This window comes from Trachinotus anak, unplaced genomic scaffold (assembly GCF_046630095.1).
Source record: "Trachinotus anak isolate AG129_WGS33_773 ecotype Australia unplaced genomic scaffold, CSIRO_AGI_Tana_v1 ptg000032l, whole genome shotgun sequence".
Lineage (NCBI taxonomy): Eukaryota > Metazoa > Chordata > Actinopteri > Carangiformes > Carangidae > Trachinotus > Trachinotus anak.
In genome coordinates this window covers 20,999,161-21,026,551 of record NW_027273883.1, presented here as the reverse complement: position 1 = coordinate 21,026,551, position 27,391 = coordinate 20,999,161, and the positions used below count along the sequence as shown (strand labels likewise).

Genomic DNA, 27,391 nt, shown 5'->3' with positions numbered 1-27,391 from the left:
TAAGACAATACTTATTGCTACAAGTGATACTGACAGACTGGAGGTAACACAAACTTCCACTGACCTAGAAAAGCAGAAATCTAAATGTTAGTTGAACATGATAATAACAGCTTTGATGAAATTATCAGGAATGATGCTGAGAATCTACTGTACACTGTCACCTGACTCCTGTTACCTGAGTGGCATCTCTTTTACTAAGGCTTCATCCGCACTTCTTAGTTTTAAGACGCATCACTGTGGTGGTGTTGTAGTCTGGACGGGCAGAAACAGAGCGCTTTGGAAACGATGACACAGACACCCATGTTCACTCCCTGATTGGGTCTTATTGGTCACGGCTACCAGTGGTGAAAGCTACATGGATAACAAATTACAAGTGTTGCTCTTGCTCGCAGCTGTTGTGCAGTTAAAGTCTGCATTTTATAAAGCTACAACCGACTTTCCTGTTCTTCGTTCATAGAATTTTCTACAACTTAGCAACCGCAGAGTAGATAGTCTGCTTTCTGTTTACACGGAGATGTGCATTTCCAGTGGAATGGTAATGTGACAAGTGTCTTCAGGTGCGTTAGTACAGACAGAGATTATTTATGATACGGAGCTGAAACACTCATCTAGACAAAGATCGTTTTCATTTAACACTGTTTTTAAAATGAAAACATATTAATGTGGATGTAGCCTAAGACAAAGTTTGCCAAATGTCCACAGAGCTTGTCTCTTCTGAGCCTTTTTTTTTTACGGTGGCATGCCCATGTCCAATATGCACTCACTTATATACACAACTGATTTGTGCTAGAATTAGTCAGTGCAAGTAAAATTATTGTTATCATGCACAGGTGAGTTAAAATATCTAATCTAATCTAATTTCAACAATAAACAATAATCAGAGCTTTTCTGAGAAATGTGTTTGTTCTATGAATGAAACTGTACATTCATTTTCTCCCGCAGTGAAAGTCAGTGAACTGATCCAGCTCAGTTCTCCCGGAGGTGTAATAATGGGGATTTCATCTAAACACCGTCTTTCCTGGGATACCAAATAAGCCCATTTGGCCTCCTCTAATCTAAGAAAGGATTGGAAGTTCAGATGAATGTGGCTGTATGACTAACAGCAGGAATGAGGGTAGAGTCTCATCATCAGAGACACTAATGTTGCATGAACACTGAGACAGAAATCTCTGTGTATACTGTATGTGTCTGAGTCACTGGGCTCAATGAAAGACTGAACTCAACAGAACTACATCAGACACTGAGCGTGTCTTAATCAATGAAAGCCTGTTAATGGAGAGTGCAGTTGTGGAAAAGGCTCTCTCTTTCTTCTCTTCCTCTCTGTCCCTCTCATTTTCTCTTTCTAGAAACAGATTTAGTAACACCGCCAAGTGCTGCACTACAACAATACTCCATTGTTTCAACGAGCCAAATGTATGGCAGGTTGCAGCTTTCATATGATGGTGAAAGGCTGCCAAAGGAGGGAAGGGTCAGGTTGTTTTCTTGGAAGATCACATTCGTTAAAGTTTACAGTGGAAGGATCTCGTGAAACATTTTGTGTTCACACAGCTTCAGCAGCCTGGCGACTAAAACATTTACCAGGTACAGGGAATCATGCAGTTGTCTGCTGTATATAAATGTTTTCTCTTCCATAGATTGATGCAGAAAAGATTAGTTAATGTCTCCCTGAATCTTTTGCCAGGAAAACACACCAGAAGCATGTCAGTATGAATCAGTCACAACGTCTAGATTATAGAGTAAATCAGCATTGAATGACAGAGGGCAGAAAAAAACACACACAGTTTAATGCTTGGGCACAGGTGTGTTCCATCAGCTGTTCTAGGAAAAACACCTGCTGTGACATCACTGACATGTGGCCTTGAAAGTTTCAACCTACAGCAGACGATTTCTGTCATTCACTGTTGGTACAGAACTGAATTGTTCTTTTCTAAACTTAAATGTTCCTCTGCAGCAATAAGGCTGTGTGTTTGATTGACTGTATAGAAGGCAGTAATATTTGCTCAGTTTGAATAAGAGTAAAATATAGAGATTATTTTCTATGCAGGACATAACTACAGTATCTGAAGAGCTATTTTAGTCGGTAATGACTAGCATCCAAATGTCTTGTTGAGGTTTTTGCAGTTTTAGAAGTCGTCTTCACGGTGGATGCAGCATTGTGTTTTAGCAAGAAGTTAAACTTCTTACCACCACCTGACACTGTGAGTCGTGGTGTGATGATCTTAATCAACCCAAGTTCAACATATAGAGATAGTATAACAGAGTCTCTGAGAGTGTCTGAGACACAACCCAGGCCAAAGACCCAGTGAACAAGGTGACGTCATGTTCACATAATTCTCAGACTCCAAATGCGTCATTATTCATTCTTGTATAATTAATAACTATTCTGCTGTTAATCGGAACTTCCCAACCTCTGAACCCCAGCGCTGCATCATAGGAAGTGGTGTAATGAGGAGTCCAGCTCAGGACCACGCAAGTAAAACAAGCTTATCAGTGATACACGTCAGACCTGCTGACTAACTTCAGTGACTGGACAGATTATAAAGACCACATGCACTTTACAGAAAAGAGATTCAGATCTTTTTTTTTTTCATTTCCTGGACTTGACTGTGTTTGGACTCTTTATGATTTCCTGTTTCATTTTAAATGAGTTTCCTTGTGTCCAATTATCCTCGCCTCTCTAATGTATTCATTCCAGCCTTACACCAAATGATTCACATTCTAGTGCCTCCCTGGAGCTGCCTCCTTGCTCACTATCAACTAGGTTTGCTGTTTCCTGTCTGGTGCTGGAGAAGGCGTAATTGAATGTCACTACTTGCATGAGCCAAGACTAAAAACCTATAATATAATATATATATAATATTAAAAAGTTAGATTTTATCAGAATGTCAAGACAAAAAAAAAAGACTGACTTAAGACAGTTCGGATGATCACCTAAAATGATGGAGATGATGGGAGTGCACCACAACTCAAAAATGTATTGTTACATTTCCCAATAACACCTGTCCTTTCCATCACTAATTACTGCTGTTTAAACTGCAGTATTACCATAAAAAGGATTTTTAAAAATTGATAGAGGACATGAAATGAAGTTTGCTACAGCGAGAAAAGGGGAAATGTTGTATCATAAATCAATCCCAGTGACTCCATGAGCAGCAGGGGGCAACAGAACTTGGACAGTAGTACAGTGCGGTTTGTTGTTTTTGTTTTGTCACTCTGGTCTCCATCAGAGGGAAGCCCAAAGCTGGTTTGGACGCACATATGGAACTGCTACATTCTCCCTGCATGTTTATGTTGCTCAACATCTGTTGAAAGTAACAACACTGACCACAAACCTCTTTGCCAAAACACAGGCTCAATAGGTCCTCTCATATTAGAATATGAGAGGACCCAAAAGCACACAGTAAGTGAAAGCTGTTACAAGAGATAAAAAGTATAAAAATCATATCACCTCTCTATAGCTTGTGTTTGTCTTTTTTCTTTTCTTTTTTTTTTTTAGTATTTTATATGTGATAAGTTCAAATGAGAATGAGTAGCGATGTAAACAAAGGCACTGAGCAACCACATGTCAAACTGTTATATGGCTCCATATGTTACAGTGCTGCGCAGGAGAAAACGACTGCCAGAGCTTTTTGTTTTACTTATGCACTTATAGCACTACATTATACAGATATAACAACTGTACAGTATGTCTGTCTTTTATTGTCTATGTTGAACTCCTTCAAGCTCACAGAGGAATTCTCCAGAAAATCAGATTGTGTTCAAGTTTCAGCTGGAAACACATTAGAGACGTGAGCAGTGAGCTGCAGAGGTCTCTGTATCGCTGGTGGAGGCTGGAGAACTTCCACCATGCTGCCAACGTGTAATTGAAGCTGAATAGGATAGCATAGCACTTAACAGTTAAATTTGGGGCTAGTTTGAAATTGAGGCGCACTGCACCAGTAATCACATCAGAACAGCATTACTGTGAGCAGCTCTGATGCACAGGAGTCATAATGCTGCAGTCGACTTGATGACACAGTCCGGGAGAGAGAGATGGGAGAAAAGGGGCTTTCCATTGTCCTAGTTTCCACGATCCAGTGTGTGTGTGTGTGTGTGTGTGTGTGTGTGTGCATGATGGAGATGAGAGCTACGGCTTTAACTGGATCAAATTCAAAAAACAAGTGAGAGAGAAAATGCGAGGGGAAAAAGAAGATGCAAAGGGGGGAAAAAGACAGAAGAACTACAATAGCATGTATGTTTGTCCATGAGTGTGTGCGCTATCTCATAGGTGGGCAGAACGCACATCATTCCTGTGACCTTACTTTGCAACCACAAACTTTCTCACAATACTTCCAGCACTGTAGTTGCAATAAAAATCATGAAGCATCAAAGAGCATTCCCATAACCAGAATAATACAGTGACGCGAGGGAAGACAAACGGAGACAAAAGAGTGGGGCTGAATGTTTGTGGTGCACATTAATGGTCTACAATTAAATTCCTCACAGTCCACAAAGTCCACACAGCCAAATGATTGTGAATCACCAGGTATGTTCCACACCCAGTACACTGTGCTATGTGTTACAGGATCCATTCAGTCGACAGCTCAATTACGATATGTGTGTGCACAGCGGTGCTTTGAGCTATATGCTGCTGCTACCATGGCAACAGTCAGGATCATTGTGCAAAGTGGTACATTTCTATGTTTTTCTTTTATGCCAATTCATCTTGTAGATGTTGAGATATTTCACTTGGTAAGTGAAAACTTTGACCTGATGGTAGTATAATATAATGTCAAGTGATCAGCAAAATTAGTACACAGTTAAATCTGTAATCTTCGAGACAAATTTACGTAACTTAACATTGTACATTGTTGTTCAGTTATTTCACATAAATCACAAGCTGATCCAGTGCAGTGTTTGTTTAGACTGTGTTCCAGCAACTGTCACTTTATATGAAGCAATTTGCAGAGCAGCTGGCCTGAAGCCTACTGCTACTACTCCATATGACACTTGCTCCACAGTCATCATGTGAACCTGCTCTACAGTTGTGTCTATTATGTTTTTGTGCATAGTAGAAGTTGTAGTGTGTAGAGCTATTAGAGGTGGGAAATAAACAAGGGGGTTCTCTTAACCCCATCAAAAAACAGGCTATTTGTAGTTGATTTACAGTCAGATTTCTGAGGGCTGTTCACAAAGAAGCCATTTACTTCAGTTTACTGCTGGTTTCTGTAATTGCGGGTCAACGCCCCCAAAATTGAGGTGCCCTACATGACAAGAGTCACAAGTCACGCTCAGAAGAAAACGAATCTCATTCATAGACTGAGACAAACTTACACAGAGAACGTTTTGATGTTTGGATTTGGGTTTACTGGAGACAGGAAGTAAAATTAGTAATAAGGTCTTATCTTATTGAGGGAAAAAACTATGAAAAGATTAGTGTAAATAACAATAAAAAACAATTATAGCAATAACAATAGATAAAAGTTGGTATTTTCTTTGAAATAGATATCATTAGAGGAATAGCTTTGTATAGATTGTAGATTGTATTCAAGATTCAACATACCTAAGGCCACGATCCATTAATGTGACAAACTAACAAGGCTCTACAGCCATGCTGGGGCAGTGTGGTGCTTTGAGTTAAATGGCAACATCAGCATGCCAACATATTTACAAGATAACTGTTTAGCACTACATTCACCTAAATCAAGTGGCTCCATGTAAGAGCTTGATTCTAACCAGTGTTGCCAACTACGTATGGTGGAAAGTAAAGCCTGCTTGTATCTTTAAATGTCACTAATTTGCATATCCATTACATAATTGCGTTGTATTTTCATTCTGCCTAGTGTCACCTGTCTTCTGCCTTTTATCAGTTTTCTTCTCTCCTACTCCCCGTGCTCACGTAGCCAAATTTCCAATAAAGCTGTTCTCATTTACATATTTTTGATGACAGACAATGGAACAAGTATGAAATCGTGAGTGAAACGTGGCGCATCAAGACTACATTTTAACCAGCACTCACTTCCAAGCTATTTCCAAGCTGCTGCTCTGCACTGTTCAAATCCAGGTTTTATAACCGCAGCATTGTCTGACACAATCACCCAACACATAAATTAAAGACAACGGCTGTGCTGTGATTTTGGCTATATTTCCATGTAAAATGATCACTCAGAGAGAAAGTTTAAGGAAACAGAATACCCTTCTTTTTTTCTCTCTCACAGTGCACAGTCTGTAGTTATTCTTCTAGTTATTTTTTGAGACATTTAGTGAACAAACCTATTAATGAGGAGTTTCACACAGTGTAACACCTGTTTTACACCTATTACGTTTGGTGTGCTTGCTGTCAGTTCTATGCCGCTGATCTTTCTAATCACTGAGAACAGACTTTACTGTCCTCCTACTAAAGTGCTTTACATTACAAAACACAAATGATGTGCTGTACTCCTGAAGCTGCACATGAACAGACAATACAGTAAGATGCTGATGTATTATTTTACAGTCCAATCACTAACAGAATATTTGAAAACATTTGAAAAACAAAAGTTTGTTTGTTTTCCTACAGATCTTTAGGTCACGTAACAAAATTCTTTGCAACACCTCCCAGTAAGACCATTATCATAAATTATTATTCAATTATAATCATCAATTAGTAAAGGCTGTAACTGCTCCTGATTGGTTACTGCATTCTATCAATTATTTTGTGGCTGTGCTGCCCTCAAAATATGAATTGCCTACTTCCCTCCTTGCAGGTTGACAGCATCTATACAGTCTATGGTTGGCGGTCCGATTTTCACACATAACACACAATTCATTCAAATGAATTTGAATGCCCCTACACACACATACGCTCACATATGTCTATCTTTGCATAAAAATCTTGCTATCTTATAGGCATTTTTACAAGTTTCTGGCAAGGCCCTGCTGATGCAGAGTATGGGGAATAGAAGGCAGTCAGACAAGGTTGTACACTCCTCCGCTCATCTGTGGTGCCTCTGCTGCCTTACATGCAGATGTGTTGGCATTGTGTGTTGGCATTGTGTTTTACTATTTTGTGCAATGTCCTTAAACAGCCTGCTTTTTAGTTGGCTACTTTGCCATCTATGGCATAGAGCCAAAAATACATGATTTGGAGTCAGGATTGTCCTCTCAGGACAATATTGCTAGTGTCTTAGTTTACTGGTCAGTAGAGCATGCCATAGGTCAAACTGATAGTGACGTTTTACAGCATCCTCTGCATGATCACAAGGCATTCTTAATTCAAATATAATAATATATGTTCGAATGGTAAGGGCCCACACAACATGTCGAACGTCATTCAAATGTTAGCAAGTTGATGTCAAGCAGCAACCCACCGTGATGTCACCCAACTTTGTTTGTGAACTGCTGTTTTGAAGCCTCAAGTTTGCGATTTAGCCGTCTCCATCTTGGTTTTTTTTAAACCAGAAGAAACCACGTTTCGGCCAGAAGGTGGAGCTGAGGAGGACTGAAGGTTGGATCTGACCTGCTCTGTCCTCTATCCTGATTGTCAGGTAGGTCGCTGTGTGTGGTACAGTCTGTCAATCACATGGTAGCCCCGCCCTAATGCTTTATCTCTGTGCCATATCCTCTATTTTCCTCTAAATGGGACAATAATTTAAAAACCATGTTGTATTGAAGAAGACTTGAAACTAGCGATTGAGACCATAAACTCATAAGGAAAACATTTACTGAGGTAATAAATCAAGTGCAAGTGAGAAGTACTTTCATTTTCCCAAAGACTTCAATACAGACCGACTTCTTTTTGCGACCAGTAGAGTCGCCCCCTAATGGTCATTAGATAGAATGCAGGTTTAAGGGACTCCCACATTGGCTTCACTTTTCAGACCTGGAGTCTTCGTCCATTTTTATATACAGTTTATGGTTGACACTGACCTAATTATGGAGAATGTATCAATCTACCAATCTCCAAAAAATTATGTTGCCGTACAACTCAACCACATTCTTACTTATGCTATGAGGGAAACATACTTTCCCTGTTTTGTTTTTTTTTTTGTCATGTCATGTCATGTCATATGACATGTAACTATATAGCTACATACCCTTTATGTGGTAGACTACATGGAATATTAATTTATTTATTTAGTTCAACTTTCAACTTTTGACATCAATAGCAGGAGCCATTAGAATGACTCGACTTACAGTAGAGCTGTGCAGTTCAAATAGCATGAATTTAAAAATGAGGTTGAAAAAAAGACAATTTAAAAGGCAACATGACAGTTTCATCTACTGAAAGAGACGCCTAATGTAGCTTTAGGAACAATGCTGGGGATAGTCTACCTACACCCTTGAAATCTTTATTTTAAGTCTGACAAAGTTGCATCCAGAATGGTCACTTCAGTCTTTTTTACTGCAACACTTTTACAATAGACTCTAGACCCTCTGTGAAGGCCTGCTCTGCCATTACATCAGCCTCTTGTTGCATTTCGTTGATGCCTGCTATTATTTTCTGTGTCTTTGCAACCTCTTTTGTGATTTTGAATCCCTTTTATTGCCAATTGCAGATTCTTTCTTCTTTCTTTAATTTTTTCTTCTTTTCATCCTCCAGGTACTGCAGAATTTTGCATTCTGGTATTTTTGCAATGCTGCATGAGGGGTCTTGGTATCACTCTGAGCCAACAATGAGCAAACAGTTTCCAACCAGCATGTCCTTGTTCACCGAGTCTTTCTTTCAACAGATTTGCATAATCTACTTTACCACTTGCAAACATTGCTGGAAATGTGTCTCCTCGGCAGGAGTCACTTCTGTCGACAAATTCTTGGTATTCCTCTTTGTGGTGTTGAACCATCTCAGTGAGGAATATTTAGTAATTTGGTCAAAGTGCTGTGCAGTATGCCATTTGACATTCAGAAACAGCCGAAGCTTTTCAAACTCGGATATGTCACTCTTCTCTTCCTTGATCATGGTCACTGGATCAAGGGAACCCATGTGTCTTACAGCAGCATAATGCAGTGGGCATTTGTCCAGCAGTTTCTTTGCGGTTGCAGAGAGGGAGGCAACGCATTCTTTCTTGAGCTGCTGACCCAGCAGTTAATGGTGTTGAGGTTGACATGGTGGCCAAAGCCCATGTCAACCTCTTTTACTGGTACGTGCAGTGCTTTGTCAAGTACATCGATTTTGAGCAATTGTCTTGATTTTCTCTCCTCTTCATGGAGCATGAAAGCAAAATTGTGGATGGATTGAAGCTCTTTTGACAATAAAGGCACCATAGGGGCGTTGCTTTGAAAAGCTTCAAGAAATGGTTTGAACTTCCCTGCCACATAGACAAAAAACTTTAACTTGGCTTCAGAAAGGGGGTTACCAAAAGCCTCTCTGACCATGATATACAATGCTGATGTTGGCACCTTGCTCTTTGGGAGTTTCTTTTGGCCGTCAATAAATCTCTAAGATGGCCAGATCTCAATGGCCTGTTCTGCCACTGCCAAGTCCTCCACCCACCTGTGAGAATAGAATTTGAGGAAAATATTGACATTTGGTTATTTCAATTAATTCATCCTGTCTGGCTGGTGTGTCATAGAAAAGCTGCCAAAGGTTCTTAGGTTTTCACCTACCATTCATCCATTCTCCTTCTCTGGAGATGAAGCAGGGTCTTCAGCTTCTGCCTTCGTCATCATCTCCAGCAGGTCAATCATCGCTTGCAGTTCTGCACCAAAGAGAGACTCAGTCAACCGTGGCATGTTGAGCAGCTTATGACACTTAGCCTCTTTCAGGGTGGAGAGACCCAGCCACACTAATTGAGCATTGATGGTGAAGACTTGGGACATCCTGAAGAAGGTGGCTGCCATGGTGTGAACCTCCAAGATCTCCTCTACCAATAATGCAGTGTGCTGGTGGGTGAGTCCGTCCAGAAAGCCATCAAAGTGGCCAGGGAGATCATCAAGAGGGTGCGCGAACGGGTCATCATCGAAAAAGTGTCACCAGGTCCTCCTACTCCGAAGACATGGTGGTAGTCTTCCTTGTCATACTCCTCCCAAGGCCCAGGGATCTTGGTTTGTTGGAACACAGTTCTCGCAGGTCTAACTAATGGAAGTAGCCTTTTAAGTCATCCTTCTCCTACGACACCAGATCTTCCAGATCACCATTTATCTTCATCTTTAGAGTGGCTGAGTGAAAGAGGGATTTAAGCAGTGCATATGCAGGGTTTTTATAGAGGACTGCGGTGTGCGGTCAGTACCGGCTGATTGGGCGGTGAGTGCAAAAGTCTGTCTCAGGGTGCTGAGATGGAGCTTTGGAGGGGTAAACCAATAGCAAAGCCTGTTAGAGGGCTTTTTTTTATTAGGCTGTATTTTGAATTATAAATCCCTAGAGGAAATATTTACAAACCACTAATAAATGTCTCTCCCAGTGACTGGACTTTCCAAAATATGCTGTAATCTGTTTGCTGGTTTTGAAAAAAAAAAATACATACCTACAACACATAGTGCAAGAAAGGGAGGTAGAGCAACAGAAATTGAGGAAGAGTAAAAACAAAAACACAAAAATGTAGAAAGAAAAAAGGAAACCGGGGGGGGAATACCACTAAATACATAAGTGAGGGGCTGTAAAAACAGTCAGGACAGAGAGGTAGTGAAATATTTGACATGTTGGTTTTCCAGTTATGAAACTGAAGTTGAAACAGGATTTCCTATGAGCTCCGCCTGTCAACAAAGCACTTAGCCGACTCTTTATCTTAACTCCCCTCAAGTCTCTACTTACTCAACATATACAATTACAACTTTCTGCAAACTGCTTACACTCATCAGCCAAAAGTATGACGACAGAATAAGATGTAGGTCATAGATTACAATAGTATTTGTGTGTGCATAAGGAAGATTGTGTGCACATGCTTGACTGTGCACAAATTTTATGTGTATGTACGTAGTCTCAATGAATGCATGTATGTGTTTGTGTGTTTTCATGGGTTCCAAATGAAATCCACCACATGAAGAAAAACCTTCAACATGGTAAGAATGTGAGTAATTGTGTTGATCCAATTAGCTGCTGGCCTGCAGTGTCAGAACCAATCACGACACAGAGCACCATGGGGTTGTTAGAGAAAAACCAAAGGCCAAGTACTAATTAGCCCGCTAGCTTTAAATTCTAGCAGGCTCTGTGTGATGTGGAAGAACAGGCAGCACACAATCAAACAACAGACACACTTCCTCTCACACAGACACACTGGAAGCAGTACATGTACACACAGCAGGTGAATACTGTTTGATTTCTGAGGAGCACGCATAACCCACCTGTTAACGCTTGACTGGATGATCAAGGTGAACAGTGGAGTGTAGCCACCAAATCAAACAGAACATCTATACAAAATACCCTACTGTGGCTCAATGAAAAATGTCAAAATTGTATGAAAACCTGACCTTTCTGTGTGTGAATTTGTAAGCAGACATCTTAGTGTTTGCCAGTAACACAGAGTGAGGAGCAAACTGAAAGGGAACTGAAAGGACTACATTGACTTCATGCCAAGTAAGTTATTTGATCAAAATACAGTTACATCTTGTTTGCAATTTAACACATTTAAATATGTGATTTAAAGGAATCTTCACCTCAACAAATCACTTAAATTTCACCAAAATCAAAAGCTAGGATGGCAGCTACTGAGATGTGCTAAGCTACTTACCTTTAGCAGTTTTGTTTTGTTTTTTTTTATCCAGTATGACTGGATTTATTACCTCTGTTAGATACATGAGCTAACAGTACCATATGTTATTTAATCAAAATTGATATTTGCAGATAACATCTAGGGAAAGAAATCAAATTTAGTGCTAGTGTTAGATAAGACTAGTTGTTGCTATTTCACTCACTGAAATCTAAAATCACTCATTTTAATACATAGTGCACTACATTTACTGCATTTATTTGACTGTCTAACTGTCTGAGAAAATCCATCCACTCTAAAGTGCACTCAAAAATTCAGTTGAACAAAAAAGTTGAACGCTTTTGCCCAATACCACAGTTCAATGCTCCACATTTTGTAGGTGCAAGATTTACAGTTGAGCATCTCTATTCCTGTCAGTGATGACACAAAATCAATCAAGTATATTGCTTTAGCTGTCCAGTAAGAGGACTCTCTGCAGAAACAGTGTTTTTAAGCTCTTTTGTAGTTATTGCAATCTGAAATCTATTTTTACATAAATATTTCTATGGCAGAATTATTCTTATACATTAAAATGTGAGATATTCAGATTCAGATACAGACAGGCTTCCTGTGTACAAACAAAAGAGAATACACGCACAGCATTGAGGTATACAGTTCATTTCCACAATGTATAACAGGGTATATACAGACATTTTCACCTGCAGCTTAATTTATTCAGTCTTATTGATCAGCCACACAAAATCATGAAAAGGGACTCTGCATGCCTGTTAAACCTTTTTCTCTGAATTATAAGCATCCCAGATGTCCCACTCTGAAACTCTAAAGTCACATCAAACACACAGCATGACAAACATCAGCAATATTCATTAAAAAGTCTTAATCAGACAGTAACAGTGTGAGTTGTCTTACTTTAAAACTGGCGTTAACTCCTGCAGTTTCAGTGCAAAACCATTCACAACCTTCATTAAATTCATGGCTTTGACCAGATCACTGCAGCTAATTGCCAATTATACACTATTATTATATTTTCACCTCATTACTTTTGCTGTTGATCTTCTCATAAGCTCATTTTGGGTCGTTTTCAGCCCCTTGCCAGTGTGAACATGTCATGATTGTCGCTCAGAAACCGATCTATAGCACAGTGAATACTGACCACATAGGGGAACTGATACTTGGGTTCTTGATACAAAAAGTCTTGAACTCTAAGTTACAAAATAGTGTTAAAGGTGATAACAAAAATGGTCTAAATGGTTCACGGCCTTCCTAGCTCCAGACATTTAGTGTATGTAAATGTGTGAAATAATTCACCAATAAGTTTACAGTTAATTGAGCTTTGTCTAAGAGTAGCCTATCTATTGTTTTCCAGCTGCTAATCCTCTGAATGATAAGGCCATGACAGACTCTGGCATAGAAATCAAATAAAATGTATGATCATTGAGATACTGCAGCCACCTTAGATGTTGAGTGTTTCTGGCTGGGTCAACCTTTTGTGGGAAAACCTCTTGATAGGTTTAAATACATTATTAGTGATTCATTAGTGTTGGAAAAAAACTGGGTATTTTTATTTGGGTATTTGGGTATCATGGGTATTTCTATGTGTGCAAGTATGTGTGTATGTGGGAGGCATGGTGGCTTCCTCCCACAGTCCATAGATGTGTACATTAGGTTAATTGGAGATTGTAAGTTGCCCGTAGGTGTGAATGTGAGTGTGACTGGTTGTTTGTCTCTAAATGTCAGCCCTGTGATAGACTGGTGATCTGTCCAATGTCAGCTGGGATTGGCTTCAGCCCCGTCGTGACCCTGTATGGATATGCAGGATAGCCAATAGATGGATGTGAGTGTTATTGTGTATCATATTGTGTTGCTGTTGCAATACTTCTGCTGTATAACAAATGAATATTTTTTTTAACAAAGGGATTATTCATTTTGTGACTTGCAGAGATGGCCATTTACAGTGAAAGTATCAGGCCAGGTTTTATACTAGTTGCACATTGTGGAGCCAAGTACAGTGTGTAATGCCGGGTTGTTACTTAACAACCCCGATGGCCAAATCAAAATAAAAAATCCTACATTTTCTCCCTTACCTCTAGTGGTATCCCAGTAAACCTGAGGCAAGCAGAATATTTTTTGCACTGCTTCAAGCACCAACAAAAACTCAGCTGTAATGTGTCTTTTGAGAAACACTGTCCCACTTACTCTGGATCATCTACAGGCCTTGTTGTCAACAGTTTTTACTGGCACTCTCTTCAACTGAAGAATGGTCCCCATGAAAATCAATACTATATCCATGACCAGAAACCTCTTGGAGTAAGTGAAAAAATATGTGTTTGTGTGATTTGGGAGAACTGACCCTTTAAACCATACTGGACTGTTCTGTCCAACACTTTAAACTGCACTTGTGTGCTTCACTTGGCTAAAACTTCCCTCTGAGTTCACTGAGGCCACTTTGCCTCTACAGGGAGATCATTAGTAACAGCGCCAGTCCTTTCGTGGATACATTTTCACTTCAAGCATTTTATGAAACAAAATATATCACATTAGTTTAAGTGTACGCAATTGGCGCTGGTTTTCACAGCGGTTAAAAATTCACAGCACTGGCTGCAGGATTAATAAAATCCTTCTGCGATAAAAAAGCTAAATACAATCTCTCCTGAATTTCAATTCTCGCAATTTTGGATACAAGTTCAGGATTTTAACCCCTTTCCCTAGTACCATTTATCCTCCAGCACTTTTAGTACTACTTTATCTAGTTGACGAATAAGTCCCACAGCGTCTCATTGTTTATGTCATCATCACTAAGCTCCATACGCAATACCAATTATAGCTGGACACCACCAAGACATTTTACCAGTTAGAAATAATAATCAAAATTATGATAATGGTGATTCGACTGGCTTCTCTTCCTCTATTTCTCCTTTTCTATCAATCTTTCATTGTGTCCTTTGATGTGTAAGGATGCATGGCTGGATTATTTCCCCAGTGTCTCTAAGAAAACATCCAGAACACTTAAGCCAATTACATGCTCCCTGACTTTGAAACAGAGATACAGTTCATGGAGGAAGTGTAATAAATCAAGTTAAAGACTCAAAATTCTTAGTCTTTTGCCACAAAATACTTCAAAAAATGCTTTGAAACCAAAGTGAATCATTGTGACAGTGTATATTAGCAGTAATATGGATATCTACTATATTTACCTATATCTCTAGTTCATATCCATACACTGACTTTGTTCAAGTGTTTGTGTGGATCACTGTTATGATGTAAAACAGTAAAAGCATCATCTGACAGCCAAGAGAGAGATTTTGGATGTAGTGATACATGATGTACACATATAATACATATATACGAAAAGAGATTTTAAGACATATTACAACACGTTGTTGGCCTTGTGTACAAGTTGGAAACTTCATCACTTTGGAGCTGTTTGCTGCAAAGTCTTAGTTAACAAAGAAGAGAAAAGTCATGAAGCTCTAATGTTTTTTTGTTTTTTCTTTGTCCACCATGTACTAGGGCACACAGTCGGTGCAAAGATGCACTGAAATTTGTTGAGTGCATCCAACATTTTCCATGACAGGTGATGAGGGATGTGTTGGGAATACGTTCATGAGCACAGGCACCATTAGGCAGAGCAGTGGTGTGACAGTGATGCACATTGGGTTGGAGGCTTGTGGAAATGTCATTGTTGCTACTGACTGCACATCCAGTGCAATTATGCCATAAAATGCATTTTTAAGATTTCATGCAAAATGAAAAACTGATGTGATCAAATTTAAAATACAATTCCTTTCCAGCATGGTTTAGTTGGACTTACCTAATAATACATTTGTTCTATGTTTTGTTTTTTTAAGTGGTCTTGGTTGTAGCAAGATCCACTGAGCTCTGCTGTGGATAAGCCACTAATGATCATAGTTAATGATGCAGCTAGGGCTGGGGGGTCAGATAATTCCTGGATGCCAGTAATTTGCTTCTAAGTAGAATGACAGGCCAACATATTGTGAAAAGGCAGAAACAGGAGCATGAGGTCTTGGGAGAGGGGGCACACCTCCCGTGTTTACATCTTGATCAAGTCTGACCGACGGATTAGTAACTTCCTGCGGAGACCGGGGGAGTGGGTGGGTGGTCACAGACAGAGACAGAAAGGACTGTGTGTGAGCGAGTGTGAGTGTGTGCGCATCTGTGAGGGTCCGGCTTCTTAGTGTTATCTACGCTGATGTCTCGATAAAAACTTTAATAATATTTTGCTGAGTGTTTACAACCACATTTGGTCTCATGCTTCTTGTAATTCTTGCATGGCACAAACATATTAGTGGGTAGATTTAATTGTTACCACTCAAATTTCAGAGTAATGTTTGAACAACTGGGTCCTTGATTTAAGACAGAGGTAGACAAGAGCATGTGTCTGTGCGTCCACCATGATGGAGTGGTCAAGATCCAATTTAGAGATGCAGACTTCACTTCAAGATCATTTGTAACTCGCTTCTGAACCAATTTTCATTAAAATTTGATTTATTATAAAAGAAATTGAACAATGAGAACTTGAACAGTTAAATACTGGCTACTTGTTAGAATTAAATTCAGTTACTAGGACAGATCTAATAATAATATTATATTATATTATGTTATTAAAACCATAAGGTCAAACTTAGAAAAAACAAATGTTCAGTGGAGTGACCAGATATAAAACCCCCACAATAACCCAGATAGAGTCTTTGGTTAATGTCTTTCTTATTTTTTCTTTATATTTAAAGCACAATGATCAGTATGGGTTGGAATCAGCTCAAGATGTGCTCCAACTGGTTCAGGCTCTAGGCAAGTTCAGGCGTTGAAGAGGAAGAGAGAATAAAATCATGCAAAGCAAAATGTGGCACTCATTTTTCCCTCTCTAAATGGCATAACAATATTATTATATTATATTATATTATATTATATTATATTATATTATATTATATTATATTATATTATATTATATTATATTATATTATATTATATTATATTATATTATATTATATTATATTATATTATATTATATTATATTGATAAGCAACCATGTGGCTTTATAATGATATAATAGAAATCTATATTTTTGGACAAACTCACAAAATCTGAAATTCAAAATAATTTACACTTTATATTGCCTATTCATAGATCTGAGCTGCATGGAAGTTGTGGCTATTCAGAGGGCTAATGGTTCGGAGCTGGTTAGATCTGACCCCAGTAACTGAATCTAATTCCGAAAAATATTGAACATCAAATTTGTTCAGAAGTATTGTATATCTAAAATATTTTATTTTCGTCTTCATATATTCACTTCAAAAAAAACACTCACTACATTTACATACACAAAATATTCTGGTTTTTGACCTTATTCCAAAAAAGACAATATTCCTACTAAGCTGTTTACATGGCTAATGAAAATGTATATTTCACTAATATTCCCATATACATGCAGTCTCGTGCTTCTGTGCTTTACAGTCCTACAGTGTCTAGTTAGGACTGCAAAGCTACAACTGAACAATTGCTATTGCAATTGAAGAAGTGTTGAGAGGTGATCGGTCACTTTTGTGAGTTACTTTCACAGAAGTATCAAGAATCAGATATAAAACGTTCATTTAGGGTCAAATTATTTGGTTTTCTTTGTTGGGAAGTCTTAGTTTGGGTTTTTCCTGAAAGAAGCTGTTTGTTTGTTTAATTTTGCAAGTGTGTGTGTGTGTGTGTGTGTGTCTGTGTGTGTGTGTGTGTGTGTGTGTGTGTGTGTGTGTGTGTGTGTGTGTGTGTGTGTGTGTGTGTGCGTGTGGCTCTTTCTGTGTGTGGTTCTTTCTGTGTGTGGTCAACTCTCTTATTCCCAGAGTAACACATCCAGGCCATGAAGGTCATCAATAGACAGTCACCCATTGTGAGGTGATTACTTATACTGATTAGGTAAATGACTAAAAGAATTGATGAATCAGTCAGTTACCTGCTTAATCTAAAGGAGCAACACATCCTCACATTAGTTACTATGCAAAAACAGAAAAAAATGAATGTGATAGAACTGATCCTTTTGCATAATTAACAAACAAGAGCCTACATTTATGAGCCTAATATATTATGACCCCTAACTTTTTAAAGGTGTGAGCCACCTTAAATTTCTTTGCACAAGAACAAAACAAACAAACATGCCATTGTGTGAACCTAGTATAATAATATTGATGTAATAACAATAAAAGCATTGTTACAAAATTTACATGCAGCTGTGGTTCTGTGAATATCCTGAAAGGCAAACAACAGAGATAATGTCAGTGGGCATGGCTTTAATACAGAGGTAAATGGGTGCAACATAAAAACAATCTACTTGGCAGAATCCATGAAAACGTTTTCTTTCGGTCCCTGTGTTTATGTTTTTTGTGCGTGTGTGAATGGTGGACCATTAAATAGATCTGGATGGAAGCCCAGTCCACTGTATGCAGCCATGAGAGAGAGAGCCAGGGTAGAACTGATGGGAGGCGTAATGTGAGGGATTACAAAGTATTGGGACAGTGAGGTAACATCTGGCTTCTTTGCAACAATTAGAGTTTCAACACAGTGTCTATTTTATAATCACTGTATTGTTACTGTATTCACAAACAATACAGTTCAAGTCTCTGAATATTGGCCCCAGGTTTTATGTACCTTTGCAGAGATAAATCTGCTCAATTTATCTGAGCCTTTGCTTAACAAAATTATGACTTCAAACTCATAATTAGTTGCATGTTACACTCAGCTGCTGTCTAACACACACTGCAACCAGAGGGGGCTGTAATTTAAAGGATTTCTCTTTTTCTTTACCGTTGACTCATCTACACTGAGGCCACATCAAAAAGTGACTGATGCAAAAATGTTGCTGTAGCTCCTGTTTCTTTTAATCAAACTACACTTAAAGAGCAAATTCAACTCAATGTTCCTTTGGATTTAAAGAAATGGTTTGGCATTTTAGGAAATAATCTTAGATGAGAAGATTGATACAAACCATATCTGTTCACTATGAAGCTAGAGTCAGGAGATGTGGGAGTGGTATCAATTTTCATCTCTCATTTAACTCTTGGGGAGCCCCTGTATAATAATAATTCCTAAAATGTCAAACTATTCCTTCAAAGCAGAATATTTCCTTTGTTATGTATCAGTGTCTCTCAGATAGTTTATTGTCTTCAAATTTCTAACTGATTTTCATGTCATATGGCATTGGCAAAAGTAAAGTATTTATTCTTATAGTTTACATCAGAGAAACATTTCCACACTGTATGGCATCAAGACAAAAAAGTTTTTCTATAGGTCTTTTAATTATAGCCACAATGTTTCAGCTGGTTGTTTAATCAGAGTTACATTAATAGTTGCAGCTCTGGAGTCTGTTTTCAGTCTCTGTTTGTACAAGCACTTTTCTTGTGTCATCTCCACAATTTCATACATCTACAAAATGATGTGGATGTATGAAATACAATATATGCAGACATGCAATGCACAAAATCATTAGAGATTTTTCTTTTCTTTTTTGGTGCTAATGTGTGTGAAAATGTGTGTGAGACATCACAAAGAAAACACAGACATGTCACTATATTTCTGATGATGTGCTATTATTTATTGTCAATTAATTCCCAAACCCACAACCTTAACTCAGCCATTATAAATGCAAGTGTAATCATAACCATAAATTTAACTTCTTGTGTTTAGATCAAAACTTGCTTTCATACAAAGTACACACTATCTCCTTTCTCCTCCTGCCAGCTCCTCTGAATGTGTATTTAAACCACACTGGAGTGCTCTGTCATGATTGCCTAATGCTGATGAATATGTGCAATAACACACAATCCCCTCAGAGGACTGGCCTTCACTACCAACAATACAGGGACTCACACTGGTTCCATACTGTTTAATGGGCTGAGGAAACTGTAACCACACTGTGTATACAACCCACTCGGAGAGATGGGGGGGGGGGGGGGGGGGGGGGGGGGGGGGTGAGGTAAATGAAAGAGAGAGAGTAGGAGTAAAAGTGGGTGTGAGAAAAAAGTGTATATGTATTAAAAAAGAGTTTAATAGCTACAATAATAGAATTAAAGACTGTGTTAATCTGTCAGTCGGCCAAATAAGGCAAAGGTACTTTCACATGTTTACTCATCTATTTCCTGCCAGCATATATGGAAAATGTACTAACCTGCAACACCTCAGGAGGGAGATCATTTTGCAAACTTGCAACAGTTACTTTAATCACAACTACATTATTAACATCTCCATAACCTTTAAGGTTTATTTATAGATTTTTGCATGCTGCCACGTGTGTTTTTCAAGATTATTTCAACGCTAATTGATTCATTGATTGAAAAATTAATCTAAATATGTTCAGTTGTGCCGGTGTCAATACTGACAGAACACATATAATAAGTTAACTTAAAGTTGCATTAGCTGATAGATTTTTTTTAGCCACTAGGGGGCAGCAGACTAATGTGACAACAGATCACCTGGCATATCATTTTGTAAGGGTGTTTTGGGTGATAATTTCTTTTAGGTCACCACTACTAGTGACCACTTTCATACTACCCATGTTCCTCTGTTCCATTGATTATATTAAAAATGCTGATTATTGCAGCTTTAAAACACAAAACAGGATTTTACAGAATACAAAGTCAAAGCAATTTTAATTTGCAGATAAACTCTCATATGAAGTTTTCAGTTGATGAGAGAATGAGAGAGATCAGAGAAAGTAGGGGTGGTGTACTAATAAAAATGCTCTATTAACAATGACAGCAGAGCTGAAGTTGTTAAATCTCAGTGGTGGGCACACCCTCCTTAGTGAAAACTGGAACCTCCACACTGTTAGATACAACCTCACCAGAGTAAATGTTTATAAAAGTAACTTTACTCCCCCGCTCTGTCTGCTCCTCCCTAGTAATTTAATCAGAGGATTAAATGTTGCAACATCAGTTCTGGATATGGACAATATTCCCTTTGTCACTATGGAGATGGTTGATTCATAAACAAAAGGAAAGTTGGCGTCTCTATAAAATGTCACACAAGAGCACAACCACCTCCTTTGCTGAAACTCAAAAAAAAAAAAAGATGAATTTTGCTAATGTTCGTGATTATGAGTCTCAAAGAAATCAAACTGGAAATGTCTCATGTGATCAACAGCGTTGTCTCCTTTAATAAAGTCTGGATCACTAATAAGTAACTTGTGAGCTCTGCAGTAACTTCAATTTCCTTTTGGGTCATTTAATGCCACATGACTGTTCAGTGATGAACACATTATTTTCTTGTTTTAACAAAACTGGATCACTCGTGCCTCAGATGTCCTAAAGTGACACATGTGTTACCAAATGTAGCACAGTCAGCACTGAAATGACAAGATAATATGATTCTCACAAGCCCTGTCTCTGGTTATCAGTGGTATCTGAGAAATATTTTATGTGTGATATAAAGATGGACTAACAAAGAGACTGGGTCCAATGCTCCACATCCATTATGGAGAACGACTAAGTCCAGTTTTCCACTTGACAGTAATTACAACTTGCCAGAAAAGGCTGGAGAGTTTCTCAACTCAGCCCTTTATAACAGAGACATCTCACCAGAAAAACAACACTGGTGATTTGTCCAAAAGTGTAAAACAATGTGTTTACGTCTGCCTGACAAATGACCTCTTGAGAAATGACCTCTTAAGTTTGTGTCTTCTCTTGGTATCCTTCTGCAAAAGCTTGACTGCATGTGACTGATATCATTTATTATAGAAAATTGTACAAATGAACATCAACAATATTCCCAATGCATTTTTGACATGAATGGGAAATTTGCTTTCAGCTTGTGTAGTGTGGGAATGTGTGTTTAGGGTAGACTCATAATGAGGCTGTAACCGAATCAGTGTTATAGCAATGGACCAGGTGTGTAAATATGAGAGCTATGCAGTGTGATGTCACGTCCTGTCAACATCTGGGTTTGGTTAGTGAAGATGCGCTGTGGGACTAAAGCGACGTGCAACACAGCACGTCCACAGCTTTGTATCTGTGGTTGGTGTAATTTTCAACGCACCTACTGGTGTCATTTAGGAGGATAGACATAAGGTGTTGTGCTTATGTCAACATGTGAGAACAGCAGTTCATTTGATTCAAATATATGCACAGATAAATGACATGACACCTTGATGAAGAATTGCTGGGGGATGAAACCTTTATAACAACGGAAACGCCTGAGGTTAATTAAAAAGCCAAAAAGAACAAAATAACACTTAAAAAAAAAGAATATATAAAACTTGGGTGTCCTGGTGGCCTGCTAGTCTAAGACCATCTAACTCTTGCCGCCCTGCATTTGACAAATCTCACACTTTAGCCACGCCAGCGGGGTTACTCCATCAATGGAAAGTCTGATGGTCAGTCGGTCTGTTGTTTGGTTGGTTCACCACTTTGATCGGGACTAGTGGCACATTAAGGTTTACAGGAGCCCTCTGCTGGATAAAAAAGCAAACTACTTCAAATGGTTTGTTGTGATTCTTGACCGTAAATTTTGAATTCAAACAGGTCACGTTTGAACGTGATTTTTTCCCCTTCGTTTGAACAAATGTTCCAGCCCACTGGCACCGATGTTATGAATTTGTTCAAATGTTGCTATCGCAAGTTGGCTGAATGCTAGCATTGCTGTGGAGCAAATGTAGAGCAATGCTAGCGTGGGCTAACGGTTGTGGCTGGTTTGTTGTTTTGTTGACGTTCATGTACACAGGGTAACTTAATTAAGTGGGGCCTGGTGATCACCTGGTGATCCGTTGCCAATGAATATCGTGTATCGGTATATATAACCTTTAAATAGATATAGAATTCAACTATATATTCACTAGATGTTTTACATTTACACTGACAAAGTATCCACAGCAACTCATCCAACTCATCCCAGATGTAGAAAGACCCTAATCAATATTTTTATATTAACAATAGACCATACGTGATGTGAAAGGTGTCATTGTATGAATTTCACCTCAGCTCTACGGGCCTTTTAGCGTCTTTCAGCTCATTGTTTTAGTTGTAATGCTTTGGGTCATTCTTACCACTCTCATCAAGCTGGTGGCCAAAAACTCCACATGCTAATGATATATCAATTAGGAGAATAAATGGGCAACTGATCATCTTTATGAAGTGATCAGTGTTGTTTAAAACGTGTTCAACCAAGGTGGCAAAAAAATAATAATTTAATACTGTTTTAAAGTATGTGTTTACTTGAATTAGACTGAACCCAGGTTGAAGTGCTTTCATGTGATATGTGGGTCAGTATGTCATGTGGAGCGAGGATGAGACAGAGGAAGAGAAAATGTAGATATAAAGCACAAACTAATTGGATAGATATATACTGAAATAGACAGACAAAAAAGGAGTGATGAAGAAAGAGTGTGTGTTTGAGAATGAGTGTCCAGGCCACATAGCAAACCACTTCAGTTCATCTGCTGCCCATTTGGCTCCAATTAGCATGCAGCCCCCTCTAGCTCCAGCTTCCTCTTCCTACCTCCCTGCCTCTGTTCTCTCTTTGCAGTTCCCCCCATCGCTCTGCTTCCTACACCATACATCTGACACAATTACCTCCAGTAGCCTTTCTGGCCTTTGTGTGCATGAGAAAAATGAGAGTATCTGCATGGATGTGCACGTTTCTGCCTCCGTTCACAGTTGCTTGTGTGTGTGTGTGTGTGTGTGTGTGTGTGTGTGTGTGTGTGTGTGTGTGTGTGTGTGTGTGTGTGTGTGTGTTCCTAGCCTCCCTCTGCCTTTTTCCATAACAGGCCACCACCAAGGCAGACCCCCCCTGTCTGTTTTAAGACATTAGCACACACACAGACTGAACAAAGCCCCCACAGTTACTCAGTCAGTCCACTGAGCTGCACAGAGGTTGAGGTTTGTAAATGGTTACATATTCCCCTAGCTGCATGCGCATAATGAGCACTCACAGGGATTTCGACATGTTAGATGAAAAGATGGTGATGCTGATCACATGAAAGACAAAACGCTCCTTTGCTGTTATACATTCGAATCTGGCAGAACAGTGAAAATCTTGACAACACAAACGTGTGTTAATGGCAGTTATTACTTTCCTTAATTTGACACCAGTATAGTTTCATTATCAAAATGTCACGTTGTTGAATGTGGTCAATCATCATGTCATCGCACTCAGCTGAAATATCAAACGCCTCTCTCCACGTGAGTGTATGAGAGCATGACTCTGTAAGTGAAAAGTCAAATGGTTGTTTTAACTGCTGTGACCTTTCATATCATGATGACATCACCATGTACACACACACACACACACACACACACACACACACACACACACACACACATATTCATGGTCCAGTCATTAATTGAGGCTCTCTCTTGGTTCGCTGGTGTTTGCACTTACTCTGATTAGCAAGGGGTCCCTGCAGGATCAGCTCTTATTGAGTCATTTGGAGTCCTCATACTGTCAGACCACCCAATGATGAATACTGTGCATGCCCTCTGTATCTCTGCTGTATTCCTTCCTCATTCAATATTTTATATAAACAGAAAAGGTAACAAAAACAGACTTAGCATGAGAGAGGAATGCAACTGAAAATATGAGGTATAAGATCTCAGGTCACGTCAGTCCACATTAGATTGCATCTCCAGTGACATCTTGTGTGATCGGATCTCACTTCCTCACTCTATATGCATATGAATCTGCATGCCTTGTTGTTTTTAGTCAGTTCAGCAGGTCCATTGTCAATGTGTTTGTGTGTGTCTGTGTGAGACAAGGAGGGATTAAGCAAATCAATGTTCAATTCCACAATTTCAAATAGTTAAAACGTTAAGTTTCAGTTCATTATGACGGTGCATTGAGCATCTGTACCAAATTCCATGCATATATGCCTATAGGATAAGTACTGGTCCAGCATGTGGATCAGTATTTATCCTATATGCATTCTGCATAGTGCTGACCAATAAATTGTATTTTCATTGTCATGGCAATATGAACATGTGCAATAAACACATTGCAAAAGACTGAAACATGATGAATTAGAAAGAAAAAAAAATTATGCGCCATGCATTCACACAGGGTTTTCAATGCGCAGCAGCTGAGCCAAATAAAGTGGAAAAAACTATGCTGAAGGTTCTCTACTGTGTTTTAGTGTCCTGGTGGTCAGGCTGCAGCTCTTCTCTCCTCTCTGACACGCACATACACACACACACACACACATACACACACACACACACACACACAGGAGACAGCACAGAGGCAGTGGTAGAGACCAGTGAGAAGTGAACTTTTTACTGGAGATGACAACAACTGCAATTGTAGTACTGTAAGTGCAGTCAAGTTTATCACACCACCAGTTGAACAAGCTTTAAACACGTAGAAAAGCCACATTTTCAACTGCTCCCATCCACTATTCTTCTTGTTTTACACAAGCACGGAGCACTAATGTTAAGCTAATAGTGAATTGTTATGAATAAGCCAAAAAGAAAGCTTTCTGTATGAGGACTGCAACTTAATTTGTCACAAATTCTTGTAAATGTACAAGCTGAGACAGCAGCTGCCTCCTCTGTCGCAGAGTTACCTGCAGACGACATCAGCAGCAGAGCCAGGAGGACGGTGGAGATGACTGATAGTGACTGATGTCTCTGTTCTTCATTCAGCTTGACTCAGTGTTGTTTGTGTGCTGCTTTGCTGCTGTAAACATTAACGTTGCTGCTCTAGAAACTAATTTGGTTTATTCTAATCCTGTTGTAAATTTTATTATTTTAAAAGAATATATAAGAACCAATGCAAGTTTCAGTCAAGAACCAGATAAACTGTACTGTATTGATGAGATAAAATAAATATAACATTATACAGCTACACCCAGTGAGAGAACCTCTTCTGTCTCACCACTGCAACCTCAACAGAAGTCCTCCAGAAACCCTGCATTTACACTCAGCATGCAAACATGGGACTTGTCAGGTGGAGCCTGGATACGTGGGCCATGGTGTCAATTTGGTGGTGACTGTGAGATTAGCAAGCACAATGGCAGAGTAAGATTTAGGAACTGTACATGCACTCTCCAAAATTTGTTTTTTTTATCTCAGGTCATATCATCATCGCGGTACTGAACAATGTTATCACACATTACAGATTGTCTTCATATTGTGCAGGCCAAACTCTGCATATGAATGCATACTGGGGAAACACTGATCAATCCAATGGTTATATTCAGTTATATTTATTTTTAAAAAAGTGGTGGACCAACTGACAGATCGACAGCTGTCCCCAGATACAATTGCCCAGATACAAATTAGAGCAATGAAGAAATGTCATTTCTGAGGCTGATCTATGTTGCATAAGATATCACAGTCCAGAGTGCTGGACCTTCTTCCTGTGTTTACATTCCTGCTCCTCCCAGACAATCTGACCCATAACCAGAGTTCTTACATGGTTTGTAGTGATGTGTTTTGGTTCACTGGACTTTTTCTCTATGTGAGAGCAAACCGAACCAGGCAGAAAATGCCACAAGTTTACAAACTCATCACCTGCGCAAACAAACTTTAGGTGTGAAAATGCTCTTATTCTCAATGTCCCAGCTCAGTGTCTTTGTTAAGGGTTCAACTTCTTTCTCAACTGAGCTGTCACTCTTGATTAACTATGTAGGTTCTTAGAAATGGCTGGTGTATAACATTAAACCCGCTCTATACAGGATGTGATGTGGACGCCTCTGATAAACATTTTTATGATACCGTAAAGATGCGCTTATTTGCATTATCTATTTTATATCAGTGTACACAGTAGGATTTTTTTACAGCTGCAGAGCTTTTTTATTGTAATGGTTGTAATGTGTAGTTACTACATATCATTGTTTAGAGTTACAAAGTGTGTGTTTGATTTGTGCCTAATGATGTCTTTACTTATCTCTTGTTTGGGACAGAACAGCTGTGGAGGAAGTTTAAGAGGTCGGCCATACCCTACAGCAAGATGAACAGTCGCCAGACAGAACCCAGCTTTAGCTTGTCGGACACAGGTGAGACTAAGTCACGCAAGATTTTTTTGTGAGTCATGAGTGATGGGACATAAATCCCAAGTCATGTCTGGAGTTCTGATATTTGTACCAGATAAAAAATTCAGATTCCAGATGATACATTTTCCAGTTGATTTACCATTTTGTACACTGGAGCCATGTTGTTGGTTTTGCATGGTTAACTCATACATAACAAATCATGCACATTTAATATTCACTTAAGATAAAAGGTTTTTAGATTGATCTGTGCTCCAGGCAGCCAGTTCATTTTTTATTTCAATACATTATGACAATCATCCTGCATAGAAATTTGGCAAAGTTCCTGAAACATCTGGCATGATTTTCCAGTTTGAAAAGTGGAATTAAAGATCATTGACAGCCAAACAAGAAGTAAGTTTGTCTGGTCAGGTGTACGCGGAGTCCATGGTGTGAGTGGAAGAGAAACTGTCAATGGCTCAAGAGCAAATTTTGGTAAACAAACAGTTAACTACTACTGGAAACTAGTGAAACTTGTAACATTAAAGCAATAAGTTTAACGTCTATTTTGCATTTAGTTTGACCAGAACTATATCTGTGCATCCATGTGTTTGGTAATGAGGACATTAGGCTGGCCATAATAGTTTTTTTTTTACTAGATACAGATGTGAATCACTCTTCATTCAGCAATGCCCAGTCTCTGTTTCAACACTCAGAAACTGTAAAATCGTCCCTGAACAAGGTTGACTCAATGTTGAGAAAGCACTTTGGATCAAAGAAACCACCAAATGGCATAAAATTCCCTGGCCTGCAGATGCTGAAGGTGGTGGTTCAC

The 27,391-nt window shown here is 39.0% G+C and overlaps 1 long non-coding RNA gene across 1 annotated transcript in view; it reads right to left on the bottom strand.

Moving 5' to 3' along the window:
- Positions 1-9,318: 9,318 nt before the first annotated feature.
- Positions 9,319-27,391, bottom strand: part of LOC139613937 (uncharacterized) — a 31,480-nt gene continuing 13,407 nt past the window's right edge. Inside the window, exons 2-3 of the long non-coding RNA XR_011686850.1 lie at positions 9,565-9,656; positions 9,319-9,451 (exon numbers count right to left, since the gene is read on the bottom strand). This is a non-coding gene — a long non-coding RNA (uncharacterized lncRNA). The remainder of the gene's footprint in view (positions 9,452-9,564; positions 9,657-27,391) is intronic.